This window comes from Pezoporus wallicus, unplaced genomic scaffold (assembly GCF_028554395.1).
Source record: "Pezoporus wallicus isolate ANWC-B61680 ecotype Strahan unplaced genomic scaffold, APGP_CSIRO_Pwel_v1 contig_2384, whole genome shotgun sequence".
Lineage (NCBI taxonomy): Eukaryota > Metazoa > Chordata > Aves > Psittaciformes > Psittacidae > Pezoporus > Pezoporus wallicus.
In genome coordinates, this window is record NW_026640488.1 from 9,761,852 (window position 1) to 9,776,779 (window position 14,928).

Below are 14,928 nucleotides of genomic sequence, written 5' to 3' on the forward strand. Positions count from 1 at the left end.
TTTCAGGTCACAGCTAGACATCCATGACTGAGAACAGGGCAAATGGTGTTTAGAGAAAACAAATATGAAGCTTTAGTAGCAGTCTGGGAATGCTGCTTTGCAACAAAAGACATATTTTTGTGCATTTCACTTTAAGTTTTCACTGTGCTTTTCTAAAGCCTGCAAAAGTCTCATTAAATCTATCATTGCCCTCACCACACCTTTCACTATATAGACTTCCATTTTGTCTATTTTTTCCTCTGTTTGAAACATCTAAATATGTCACCCCAGATCATCCTCTTTATGACTAAGTAGTTCAGCATTTCTCAGTATCAGCCCTTATGTTTGAACACCAGAAACTACAGTCAGTGCTGCCATTTATTCCTCAGTCAATACAATCAAAGGAAATGTTCATTAACTTGTGAAAACACATAGCAGTCAGCCACCATCTTCCACCAGAAGTTTAAATTAAAAAGACTATTATGCTTAAAACAGAATTAGGTACAGTCAATTCCCAGAACTGATATTTGAAGTTTTATGCAAATTGCATGTATGCTTAGGGATTTTTACAGGCATAATTTTAACATGGGAAATTGAGAGATCCGTTACTAAGTCTCCTACTTATTGTGAATGACCCATTCCCCTGCAGAGCAGCACTTCCTTCAGCACTCAAACAGTTTATTATACTATGCATTTATTGCTGAAGCATAATTAAAAGTATATTTTAAAAGAAACCTATACACCATTGTGGAATAATAATGAACTATAGTCCAGATGGCAGCAAGATGTGAGGCATTAAAGGACATCTCATTCATCAGAAAGTACTGTACATTGAGTTCTGAGTTTATTCTTTACTTAACTCTATCTAAAGTTATGTTCCTATAGCAACTCTGGGAATATACAGATATGCTTGAAGAGTTATATAAGGATTCTCATCTCCAAAGCATACCTTGCAACTAAACACATCCTTGGGCAGGAGCTTCCCTTTAGGGACTGCCAGAAAATCCCCTTGTCCTTTCATTCAGGGGAATTAAAGTCCCTGTATTCTCCTATCATCCCATGAGCCTTACTGACATGTACAAGCATCTCTGCCTCACTAGAGGCCAACTTTGTTATTTAAAACCCTATCTCATCCATTTTTTTGGAAACAACAGCAGCTACTTGATTATAATATTAAAAATTAAAGACTGGATTACATTTCCCAAGGTCCTTAGAACCATTTTCTTTTCATGGAACATCTGAAAGATATTTTCACCATGAAAAATGTGATGGAAAATGTGATGTTTGAGAAGTCAGAAATTTAATATTTTTCTTGTCTTTAAGAATAACCTTCTCAAGAAACCGAAGAACCTAATCTCCCTTCATTATACTTCCTCAAAGCATCAGGATGATGGTATTAGGAAGGATTTAGGTATGATATGAAAAGAAACTAAGTATTTATGGAAGTGAAAACTCATGGCATGCATACGAAGCCTAGAGCTTACAAGAGACTGGAGTTATCGTATGTTTCTTGAGTTAATCGGGAGTTCTTTCAGAATAGGTACACATGCTAACCCACAACACCAGCTATTATACATAAATTGAGTCAGGATGGGTTGACTTTTAGAGCTTCTTCCAAACGTCATAGATATCTTGACAGATTTTTAAAAATTGAACCCCAAGAAAGAATCAGTTCTGTTAACATTCAAAATTTTCAAGCTACCTTTTCCAGAGTGTCTAGCAGATCTTCAAATGGAATAAATATTTTGCAACTGTGAAATTTGCCACAGACTATGAGAAAGTGACCTCTTTTTCTCTGCTAAATAGGATACTCATATTCTAGAGAAGCATTAGGTCAATAGAGCTATAAACTCAACAGCAGTCTTGCAAGTGCAAAAGACATCCTTTGATCCATTCTTTGAAATTCTTTGAAAGCCTGCCTTGGGTTGGCATTTAATCTATCAATCCAGGTTGTCAAAGAGCTCCCTGTAAACTCTGCTTTGTAATTTCTAGAATCCCAGTAAAATAAAGTATTAAAACATGATATTCAACAAGTCTCAAGAACATTTTAGTGACTTTATGTCATTTCATGTGATCTTGCTGGCAACATAGCAGTTAGATGACAGTTCTAATCTTGGAAATATGTGTATCTAATAAAAAAATATTTTGAGGCAGCACCACCACTTAGGTGCTGTTTAAGATAAATTTCATCAAATGTACACTATTACAGAAATCTGAAACACTGTTAATTATCAACAATAATTTTAAACAGAACTTAATAGCCTTGTCTTCATTATCCATTACATACAAGAAATTATGCTAGTTAAGAAAGAGAAAGGGAAAGTCTGCTTCTGCAAACATTCCGGCAGGCAGATAGAAAGAACATGGGTTATTTATAGCTTTGGTTATAGGACCCTGAGATAGGGGTTAAGAACAAGGTCTTCTGCCATGTACTTCTCAAAATTATTTAGTCAGTATTTAGCCAGGCATAAAGCTTCTATGGGGGGCTCTACAGAGTCTGCAGTGGTGCTCCAGGTGACAGTAAAAGATAAAATACTTGGCCATAAAAATAAAACCATTAATGTTCAGTTCTAAATTGTGTTGAACTTTACTCTGGCACATGTTCAGCACTGACTTTATACTACTATAATCTCATTGATTTCAGTAGGACTAGTCATGATTGACCTGCAGCAAGTCAGATAAGACAACCATTTCACTTTATTTACTACATACTGTGCAGCAGTGGTATCAGTCATCTTCCACTGATACACCTTTTGAATCTAGCATGCAAACAATTCATCAGATTAATATTTTAAAATAAAAATGGATTACAATGCCCAGGAATAAAACAGATGATAATCTGAGGAAAAGTGGAAAAAGAAAACACTACCAGATTGGAAAGTTCTCCATCCTTCATGGTTATACTGGAAACCACCCTGAATCACAGGCAGAAATAACTTCAAAACTAAGCAATTCATGCATTAATACTTTAAAAACCTACCTAATCAATTAAGCCTAAAGATTTTCAAGCTCATTAGAAGTAAGAACTCTATCCCTTAAAGATCAACAAAGCTGGGTCACCAAAATTAGTAAACAGCTTCCTGTGACGACAAACCTCTATGTTGAATATCAACTTGCATCAGACAAATGCTACATGACTGTGTAGCAGAGATTTTATTTGAAATCCACTGATTTTAACTCATTCACTGAGACAAGACAGAATTAAGATAACACGTTGTTTAATCAGAAGTTGTTGATCTTTCTTTTTTAGGCTTTCACAGTTTCCTTCTGCCTCTGTGGACTTTATGTTAATGTTCTAACTTGCACGAGGATTATTCAGTCTTTAATCAGGCCATTATGGGTGGGGAATTAAGAGTTTTACAACCCACAGAACATTTTTAACTTCAACAAGGATTTGGATAAGAAGATGACACAAAATGACTCGGTGTTAAACAAGACAAGAAGCAGTAGAGCATTCAGAATATTTCTATGCATTTTTTTATTCTCTTTTACAACTAGCCATTTGTTTCATCCAAATCCAGCTACATAAAGCAGGTATAGTCCGAAGACTGTTCCTGGAAAGGATAAGGCCTTCAGGCCAATGATACAGATGTTAGAATTCTAGTCAAGAAATGAAGACAAAAAGTTCACTTGCCATGTTAAAAAGCAACTTTTCTTAGCAGAAGGGGTTTGGAGATGATCATTGCTCATGATTTTTAATCAATATTTATACGTAGGCTATAACTAATATATAATTTTGCTCTCTTTTCCTGATAGCTATTTGTATTTCAGATTTATGAGAAGGGTAATGTGATGGATATGCTACAGCTTTACTGATGTTACAAGAGTATAGCATACAACCAGGAATTAAGTGATTTAATAGAAATGCTTATTTTGAACTGTCCTTGTCATGTACAGCCAGTAATGACAGTGAACAATGAACTGCCTCAAAACTGCATCTGCTGACAACAGTCTCTTGGGCCTGTACATTTATCAAATTGTGAAAACCGGGCATTTGACACTTGGACCATGTATCCTGTTGGACTCCTGACAAAGATTTCCAGTTCTCAGGCCAACCATGTGAAAATTCAAAGCATAGATATTTCAGCATGAATAAATAAGCATCGAATTTGTACTTTGAAATAGATGCTAAATCCAAAAAAGATCTCCAACAAGGGCAAATATAACAGAACACACAAATAACCAAAACTTAAACTGCAGCTTTGTAAAGATATTGAACATGTATTATTATTCAATAGGAAGGCCACAGAAAATTCCATATGTCCAGGTAACTGACAAAATAATTCTGCTCTCATTTAGGTATATAAGAAATAACAATTTAAATGGAAACAGCGTATCTAGTTTTTAACATTTAAAAGAAAAAATATGGCTCAAAGAAGCACTGCAACATGCAGTTTTTTCCAAGAAAGTGATATGCTATTCAAAGGAGAATGAAGAAACATGCTTTTGTTGAACTTTATAGCAGTAAAACTTTAACAGCAGTTTTATGTTAGAGTCACCACATCAGCATCTGTGATATGAGTTGTGCTGGAATACTTTTTCTTTCAGATATCCATTGGAAAGTGAATTAAAAATATCAGCATATGTGGCTTTCTGCTGCTAACAGCTCTGTAGCCAATGCAGGAGTAGAAAGAAATACTTTAACAAATTTAACATTTAAACAAAAGAGTTTTTCTAGTGTGGGTCAGATATAAATACCAAATATAACAACCTTGCTGTTCACACACAAATGAAAAAGAATAAACATTTGTTATTGTTAGTATCCATGTCAGCCTACCTGCTACAAAGAATTTGTCCAGCTACTTATTACTTGCTTTTGAAATACCTGCTGCATATTTGCAATCAAATACATCTATTAATTTTTTTATTCAATACGGATAAAGCTAGAACATATATACAGATACCATAGTGTGAACCACTGCATGCTACAACCATTTCATCTTCCTTCCATAAAATAGCATAAATACATATCAGTACTTTCAAACAGTGGATGAATTGGTCATAAATCAAATCTATTTGTAGGCTTACTTAGGATTCAGAATACAATGGTAGTGGCAATTCCAAAATAGATGTACTAAAAATTATTTTACTTTGCTTGGAAAGTATTAATAAACAAAAATTTCTATTTTGCTTTTGGAATACACTTCGCCAACTGTGACTAGTTAAAATTAACATGCTTACTCTTTCGAGGCAAGTAGTTTCTGAAATAGATTTTCTACTATAAATACAATTCCAATTCAACACTTACTAAATTTCACTAGGGAGAAAAAGTCATATTTGCACTCTGGGGCATACAAAGTAAAATTTGCAACTAAACACACTGCTTAAAGCTGTATATTTTTACATGTTCTTATTTCCATTTAGACAGTGTGGAAAAGTACATAACATTTCAAAACATTTCACAGTATAAAATACACCGAGAGAACTCCATTCCGTTCCAAAAGCAACTCCTGCATTCATTGCCACTTGACAGTTTGAGTACTTTCTATTTACAGTACCATTCTAGTGACAGGAATATTAATTTTAAAAAATCTCTCTTTAAAGAATGAATCTCTTAGAATTCTAAAAAATTTGTCTTTAAATAAAATTTTTTTAAAAAGTCACCTGAAAGTTGTTATTACTGACTTCCTTTTAACTGTGATATGATAATAGCTACAGATTATTCTCCCCTTTAAAGTATCTAAGCTCCTTTCCAAAAGCATGGCAGACCTAGACACTCTAACACTCTAACACATGGCAGACCTAGACACTTGCTACCCAAGGAACATCCCAGAACTTACCTATGAAGACAGAGATGATGAGGATCTACTCTTCCCCAGAGGTTGGGGTAAGAAGGGGTGTGGGGAGGGAAGTCTGCCTCCGTATCTCAGTACAGGCTTTGTACCATAAGACTGTAAATATTTTCTGGTATTGTGGTTTACAGATTACCTAATACATAAGTGATCTCTGGATTATACAGTCAAAAGCACAGACACATCCAGCAAACAATATGTGTGTGAAACAAGCAAGGATGATAAGTTGTCCCTGCATATAAAGTAAAAAGAAAGAAAATAGGACTGGGAATATAGTCTAAATCTCCTGGCACAAGTTAGGATAAAGCTTTAACTTCTCTACTCTTCTGAAGAGCTTACTGCAATATCTGTCTCAAAAATATTTAGAAAGCCAGTGAGGTTTGCTATGCTTCTAGCTACTCCAAATATAACTTGTTTGTTCCTGAGAAAAACAAAGTATGATTCAAGATAAATCATGTATCAGACTTCTTAGTCACATGACTGGTGTGTGTTCAGCATGGTAGTCTCTGTATGCTCTGTGCAGAAATGACTCAGAAGCAAGTTCCACTTTTACCAGTCTGAGCAAGGGATACAACAGGAATTGAAAGTTCTAACAATTGCTTGAGCATCAAATATGTCTCATACATCTAGAACTAATAGATGTAATAGATGAGGATTGATTTTCTCAGGCTTATTCAGCATCATAATATATAAATAGATCTGGTGGAAAACTTAATGCTAAAAAATATTAAAAAAGAGAAAGGAAAGATAAAAATTGGCCTAGTTAGTAAGTTAATTCATGGAAGTTCAAGTGCTAACCGGCAGTTGCAACCAAAGGCTTCTAATTAAATAGCTCTTTCTTTGAGACTTGAATAGATTCCCAGAGAACAGCACTAGAATAAGAAAAAATTCTATTTACACAAGTAACTCCCACGACTCCTCGCTGATTTGAAATCAGTGTGTAGTTATATTTTCGTATGTGTTTTCAGATCTTTCCAATAGTTTGATAAGAATTAGATGTAATAACATATTTGGGCATCTAGAAGTTACCTTTCATTTCAATTTTTAGGTGTTTAATCCCAAGTCTGAAAGTTAGGATCCTATGACAGGACTCCAGAAACAAAGGTAAACATTTTAAAGGATATAACAAATATCCTGCACACCAATCAGGAAGTTGCTTAAACATAACTAACAAGACTAAGAAAAGCAAAATACATAAAAAAACATCCCTTTCCTGGCATACCTTCAGTAAAGTAGATGTCAGAATCAGGGTAAGGGCTAAGTGCTTTTCTTTCAATAATTAGGAGATAATGATTCTATTGTAAAATCCAGATGGAGAAGAAGGAAACTTATTTTACACCAAAGTACAATCCAAGAACACTCACCTGTGAAATGGAAGATGCAAAGTCATTTGCTTTTTCTGCCTGAGGCCATTCAAATACAGCTTTAATGACACATCCTCATCATCAAATTATAGCATTCTCTGGATAGAATGCTATTCACTCCTTCCAGGGTTAAGAAAATAACAAAACACTCCACCACACTCCAAAATCTACCAAGTGCTCAAAGTTAATTTGGGTCTCTGACTTTTCCCCAAGCAGATCACTGACTCAGCTATGCTTTTGACACACTGTACTCAATGATCCCCTCTCATGCTCTCCTTGGCCAAGTCAATTCAGAATTATTTTCTGTTCCCTTTCTCTTACATCTATCCAACGGATTGTAAAATTACTGTTTTGAATGCCAATCTCTTTTTGCTACTTCAAATATTTAAGAGCTAAAACTAGCAATTAGTTTTCCTCACAGGTTTTAATATTCTTTCACAACTGCTACCAAGCTCATTATACAGACCATAAGAGACCTCCCGAAGTATTATAGAGGCACATATGCTGGCAATGATACAATATGAATTCACTAGGAGTTAGTGGGCACGTTTTATGGAAAATCAGGCATATTCCTAGCTAGCCTAACTTTTGATAGGCTCTTTCAATCGCTAAAATACCTTTTCACCCATGAACAGACAAGTTTAGTCAAAATTGCACCAGCATAATAAAACACAAACACTTGAAATAACCTTAGTGGATCAACCCAAAACATCTCACTAGCCCAACACTCAGTTTTCAAAAAAGGTTCATTAACACAATCTGTTTACTTCCATCAGGAACCTGCTTAGGAATGCTGGCCTTTATCTTTTCCTTCTGCTGTAAAAAAAGTACATGCTACCTGCGAGCATTTTGTTCTTTATTTGTCACTCCCAATACCCTCTTTAAAGGTTTAGTCTGTATATCGCCACTATTAAACCAAATGAGCGGATTACTCCTACAAAGATTTTGAATTTAATAGTATTACTATTACCACATATATGAAACTCCTCTTAGAACTACTCTTTTCATAACTGCATCTCAAACTATATCTTGTGGACTGCTCACAACCAAAAGAAAAAAAAAAAGAAAAAAAAAAAAAAAAAAAAAAAAAAAAAAAAAAAAAAAAAAAAAAAAAAAAAATATTGAAAAAGGTTAAAAAAAAAATAAATCAATGCTATTTTTCAGTTCCATTACCGATAACTCTGAAAAACAACCATTTATGAAATCTAAATGTCTGCATCATCGCCTATCAGAACATTCATCCAGTCAAAATATGCACTTTGCATCATGCTAAGCACCTGCCTGGCATGCTTTTCAAACAGTACCAATTTATTTGGTATAAAGTATACTCTGTATTTCAAAGACAATAGATCTTATTTTGCCCCAGTAGAATAATGTTTTCAGAGACAGAGAGGAGCAAGGCTGTAACATTTACGTCAATTCACTAGGCATACCTTTTCTGAAGCATTTATTTTTTTCTTTAAAAAGTGGTCTTGAACAGTCTGCATAAAGGATAGATTATAATACTTACCTGCTCAGCACCTAGTTTCCTACAAATCTCAACCACACAGACAAATAAGTACAGCTTTAGTAAATAGAATCTCCCTTCATGCAAGCACAGTTTTAAAACACCTGTTACTTAGTACATGCAGGGTTTTTTGTATGTACAAAACACCCATGCACAGAAACAGCAGACATAAACCTAAAAATCATTTTGAAGAATATGGATTTATCACATGTGTACAGAAGTGTTGAGACATTATGAAAAAAAAAAATTAAAAAAGTCATGACAAACCAACCTACTGCTTCAGGAGAAAAAAAGCCTGGAAGTTGCACTCACTAAACAGGAAACAATATTGAATTGCTTATAAAAAATATGTTGCAGTATTTCAACAACAGGTGTTTAATGTTTGTTTTAATGTTTGTTCTGTGCTTGAGTTGTTAAGGTATGAAGGCGGATGACCAGGCTCTGGAATTGGGCTTAGCTGTCTGAAGACAACATAACTATTGAACATATCACAAAATGCAGGATATACTAAGTAACAGTGAGATTCTGACAAAAATTGCAAATTGCACTAAGAAGAATGGCTGGATTTCACAGCTGGTTGAGGAAGAGTCAGGACAGATATGGCTAAACCTCATGGATAATTAAAGGAGGGCAACGGGGGACCTTTTGGGAAGCAAACTCTTGTTAAGCCAGGGGTTCCTAGGCACAACCGGGACCCATGAGGTAGAAGTAATTACATGCAAGTTGCTCATTTTGAGAAGACCAGGGTGGACATAAAAGAGGGATCCACAAGGAACAAGGTCAACAAACTGGAGAGGAGTTGGGCAATAAAAGAGAGCTGACATGTAAAGAAGCTACTGGTCAGTATGCTTGTTTGGTTCATGTTGCTCATGTTTATGAGCACTGTGTGTGCGTATGTAAGCACATGCAAAGGCTGGCTGTGCCTCTAATATGTATGTTTGTGTGTGTGTATGTGTTCCTACTGGGAAGTAATCTGGCTACAGACCAGAAACAAGGAGAGGCTGCCAGCTCTCATCTAGCAAGGTTCATTGGATTCAGCTACTTTTAAGACAAGTCATGTTATTTTAACCCTGAAATGGCTAACATGAACTTCTTTAGGTTTGTAGGCTCAATTCACACTTCCTCTATCACTAAACATTAGGAAAAATCAAACTACATTCTCATAGGATCCTGTGCTTTTATCTCTCCTGTAATTTTTTCTCCCTCCTAAGTTCACCAGAGAAGTATCTAGCAATTAATTGGTTATTCAAATAACTAGGAGAGCTACAAGATGATTTAGATAGTGAAACAAAAAGAGTAAATCATCAACATATTTCTAACAAATGGATGTAAGCACTCTTATATGCTATACCCATTAGGCTTGAGGAATAAGGAGAGAGCAATTTTGAGTTGACTATAATACACAGCACAGACAGCACTTCCATCTGCCAACAACAAATGATGAACACTGAACAGTGTTCATGGCAATATATCAGAATATCAAGGACTGTGGAAGTTTTTAGGTTGGATTTTGTTTGAGTGTGCTGGGCTATGTGCCAACTTCAATTGATTATCAAATATATTACAATAGCACTTTTTCACAGTAATATGATGGGAGCACCGAACAGCTGAAAGAGCATAAAAAGAAACATCTCAAGTATTCTACATCAAACTATGCGAACTTTTTTTTTGTTGGGGATGAGGGTGTTTGTTTGTTTGTTTTCTTTTAACTTTTTTTTATTGCTGGTCAATACAGATTAGCAGCTCTAACAGTTCTGGTGAAACAGAATTTATTATTTTCTTTCACACAATGCTCACAAAACTATGTTTTAAACCGCATTAATATTTCACCTTCTTAGAGAAATTTTTACAGATGAGAGGGAAATAGTTTCATATTTTTAATTTAAAATTTGTTTAATGTAAAATTGTTGTAATGTAATTAATGTCTCTGAAAAAAAAAAAAACAACCCACATATAATTCAAAATGTTAAAAAAAACCCCAATAAATTTAAAGTCTAGTAGACCAGTCATCTTAGGCAGGCAGATTTCCCATAAGACATCTTAGAAAGTTTGGAGATGAAGGCTAAAGATGAAGCAAGACAGATTTAACATTAAAAAAATTGTGAAAAATCCCAGTCTGCAAATCATTTTCCAAGTGACAGATGAGAGAATAATAATTATTTTACAATAGCATTTTTTGATGGACATGTGAAAACTAGTCCAGAAGTTATTGAATTAATAAATTTTGGCAAAGTTGTGGGGTTTGGTGCATTTTTGTTGTTTGGATTTTGTTGGGTTTTGGGTTTTTTTTTTGAGTGGCAGTGTTTGTTTTGGTTTGGGTTTTTTTTTGTTGTTGTGGATTTGTTTTGAGTTTTGTGGTGTGTTGTTTTGGGGGTTTTTTGCTTGTTTTTTCGTGTTTGTTTGTTTGTTTTTTAATACCTGTAAACATAAAATATACATTATTTAAGAGACAGAGTTCACTATACAATACAACAAGGATGTTTATGGAAGTGAACGGGAGACATACTGTTTCTTCTATATATTCCATGGTCCAAAAACTGTTTAAGAGAAACATGAGCATAAACTTTCCATACTCATTAAACATAGTCAATATCTCCAAATCAAGCAAAGTCAGTTCATTATTCTTAACATTTTAAAATTCCAGATTTTATTTACAAAGGTATTCAAATCTCAGTAAACACCCTTTGCTCACAAAATACTGTTAATGAAACCAAAGGGAAGATAAATATCAAAAGCATCCATTGTGTAGCAATTCAGGTTTTAAACAGGTTCTACTGATACAAGGTTTTTATACATAAGCAGAATTTTATCTATTCTTTTCTACTAAATGAGAAGGAACTCAGAAGATCTACATTAGTCTGAAGGAGTAAAGAAAGTGCATCAATTAAGTCTATTCAATAAGCTATCTGTGCACCTCTTTGAATGATAATTATCTCAGGTTTAGAATTATTTAAATTACCTCTTTGAATACACCATATTTCTTAATGCATACTCCTTCACTCTTTAGGTGAGTCAATGAAACAATATAAAAAGTAGTAAACTGCCAGAACATTCACCACATAGCAAACAGGAAGTCTGTATTTCACACTTCATTCCAGGTTTGATAAACGGATGACCTGTATAGCAACAGTCATAAAATGGTTTTGCTTATATATATTTCAGAATTCTGTATTTCAAATAAATTGAAATTTTAACTCTAGTTCAAATCTGTACAAATTTGAAAATTTCTACCTTTATCCTAAACATTTAAGAAAAGATGATTTTGGATTCCTGACCACAGAGATCATTAACAGTTAAAGACATGGAGAAGACATTTTAATTAAGCATCTATTATTGTCAGACAATGTCACAATGAAGATGTCAATGTCAGCCAGTCACAATGAAGAAAGTTCTGATTCTATTCTTTCTACTATACACCACAAAAACATATTTGGGAAGACAATTTTTTAGTGCAGCCAGGGCTTTGGAGGGAGAAGACAGTTGAATAAGGAAATAAAATATAAATATTATTTCACATAAGAAATGATTGTACACTAATAAGGTAAAATAATAAGACAAATGTCTGTTTCATTTTGAAAACAAGTATCAAGTCTTGGCATGGTTTTTACAGCACTGATCATCAACTGAATTCTCTACTGTTTATGTTTACTGCTTCCTGGAAAGCACTTTTCATTTGTCATCTGTCCTGCAGTCACTGTGCTTGAGTAACTCCTCACTGAACTCTGTGTCTGCTTCACCTCTACGCAGTTGTAGAACCTGAGTTCTGCATATGGTAAATTCTTCAGGACAAAAGACATATTTAACACTCCCTTTATTTTGTAAGGAAAAAAAAAACATATTTGTCTAAGGAGAACTTAAAAATGTAACAGAGACTTCACACTGACAGAAACTAGAGAACAAAATTGGATTGTATTGGATGTTCAGTATGACAAGCCTTTTCTGTAATAGCTACTGATCATTTACGAATCTATATAATTTGAAATTAATGCATCAAGCTTGGTTACAATACATTCCTTCTTTAATGTGTCTCCCTTGACACAAATCTAAGCAGGTATATATTTGAAGACATTTTCTTTTTAATAAAACTGAACAGATCATGATGTGCTTATGTGCTACTTCAGGATTTGTGGTAATAAAATGCCAAAGAACAAGCTGCAAGCTGTTTGTTACTTAAGATACTGAAAGAATTAATTTTATGCTGGCATATACTGTAATTAGAAATAGCTCCGTGCATCATGATTAAACTAGTAGCTATGGAAACCAAAGCAGACTAGAATAAGTGTACAAGGAGAATACTGAATAAGCCAATCATAAACCTCCTTTAATATGTTTATTTTTAATCTTTTCGTAATGCAAATTGGAATACTAAGGGTAGATATTACTTCATTTTTCTTAACCTTTGTATGCTTGGAAAGACCAGTATTCTTTCCAAACAGCTTCCTAGCAAAGGTATTAGATTTTGTTTTCACATCAGAACTTCTCAGCCCACACAATCTTAGATGTTAAAAGCACACAATTTTTAATGAGCCATTTTGTATTAAATAATTGCATATATTCATCCTTTTATAAAAGAACTCTGTTGTTTCAAGAGTGCAAGAACTCCCCTATGCTCCATCTCTTTAACCATTCTCATAACCTCCTGAACATATTGCGGTTTAGCAATCTCCTTTTTGGGGAGGAAGGGGAGAGGGAAGGATGGACATCTCTCCACAAAGTACTCACCTGATGCAAACTCAAGTGCAGAATGAACTAAAAGAATCACTTCCCTTGCTATGCTGGCTACACGTACTGTGGCCACCAAGCATGCAGATGGCTTTCATCACACAGTGCTGACTCAAATACTCATTCACCCTCAGGTCCTTTACTAAAGAGCTGTTCTGTGGCCAGTCACTCATCAGCTTATGCTGTTGCATGGGGTTATGCCAGCCCAGCTGCAGGGCTTTTGCTGAATTTCACCAGGTACATTATGTTCCACTCCTAGAGCTAGCTGAAGACCCTTCACATGCTAGCCCCAGCATATAGCCCAGCATATAGACTGCCTCCCTTCCCCACCCACTTCACTGCCATAGTCAAACATAAGGGCACTTTTTATCCTATCATCCAGGTCAATGATGAAAAATTTAACCAATATTTGCACCATTATTACCCTCCAAAGTGCATTGCTTATAATCAGCAACTAATGCTTCAAGCTGTTCACCTCTACTCCTTGAGACATTCAGTGCAGCTGCTTTACCACTCACTTTGTGGTCACCCATCTATAATGCTGTAAGGAATCTTATCAAAATACTTGATCGTGTCAAGGTAAATATCATAGTTTACCTGATGTCCCTTGTCTGCAGAGCCAGCTGCCTCATTACAGAATGTAATCAGGTTAGCCAGACATGAAGACATGACTTGTGCTTTGTAAAGCCACTCTGGCTATTCTCAACCAACTTATTTACCTTCTTGTGCCTGGCAGTGACTTCTAGGAAGATTTATTCCACAATCTTACCAGCAACTGAGACAAGACTGTCCTGTGTACAGTTTCCTGGATATCTTTCTTTTCCCTCTTGAAAGTGGGCATGTTATTTATCTTTCTCCAGTCACTGAAGACCTCTCATAATCATCACCAGCTTTCAGTAAAGATGGGGAATAGCCCCCTCATGATAACAGCAACATTGGATACACATCCAGCAGTCTCAGTTTGCTTACATGGAATCTAACTCAATCTTCCTCTAACATAAGCAGCATTTCTCTCCCACAGACTCCTCCAGTAGTCATAGAAGTCTAGGAGGCCAGTGACCAGAGGCCCAAAGAGAGCACTTAAATAAAATGGAAAAGCATTTGGTATATTAGCTATAGTACAGATTCACTGACTGTACCTGCCTTTAAAAAGGGAAAATTTATGCCACTCCATGCCAACATTTATTTAGTACATTACTGGGCAATTACTGTAAAAGAACAATTCAGAAAACGCACTTTTCTCACATGAAGAATTTATTACTGCAACTTTATTGAGTCACTATCTATCCACCTGAACAACATCTGAACAGCTGGACTACTTCATATGCAAACAATCACCTACCAGGACTAAATAAATATTTCTGTTGGCAATAATCCAGGTGAGTTGGTGTGATACCAGTGGTGCCTGCTGTCAGCCATTACTATACCCGCAGCCAGTACTTCACCACAACAGCCATCATCACCCTTACCATGGCTCTGTTTTTTTAAGAACAGCTCTATGAACAAACTACTAAATAGAAGACTAGTAATATTATATAGGTGGAAATTTAAAAACCAGCTGTCC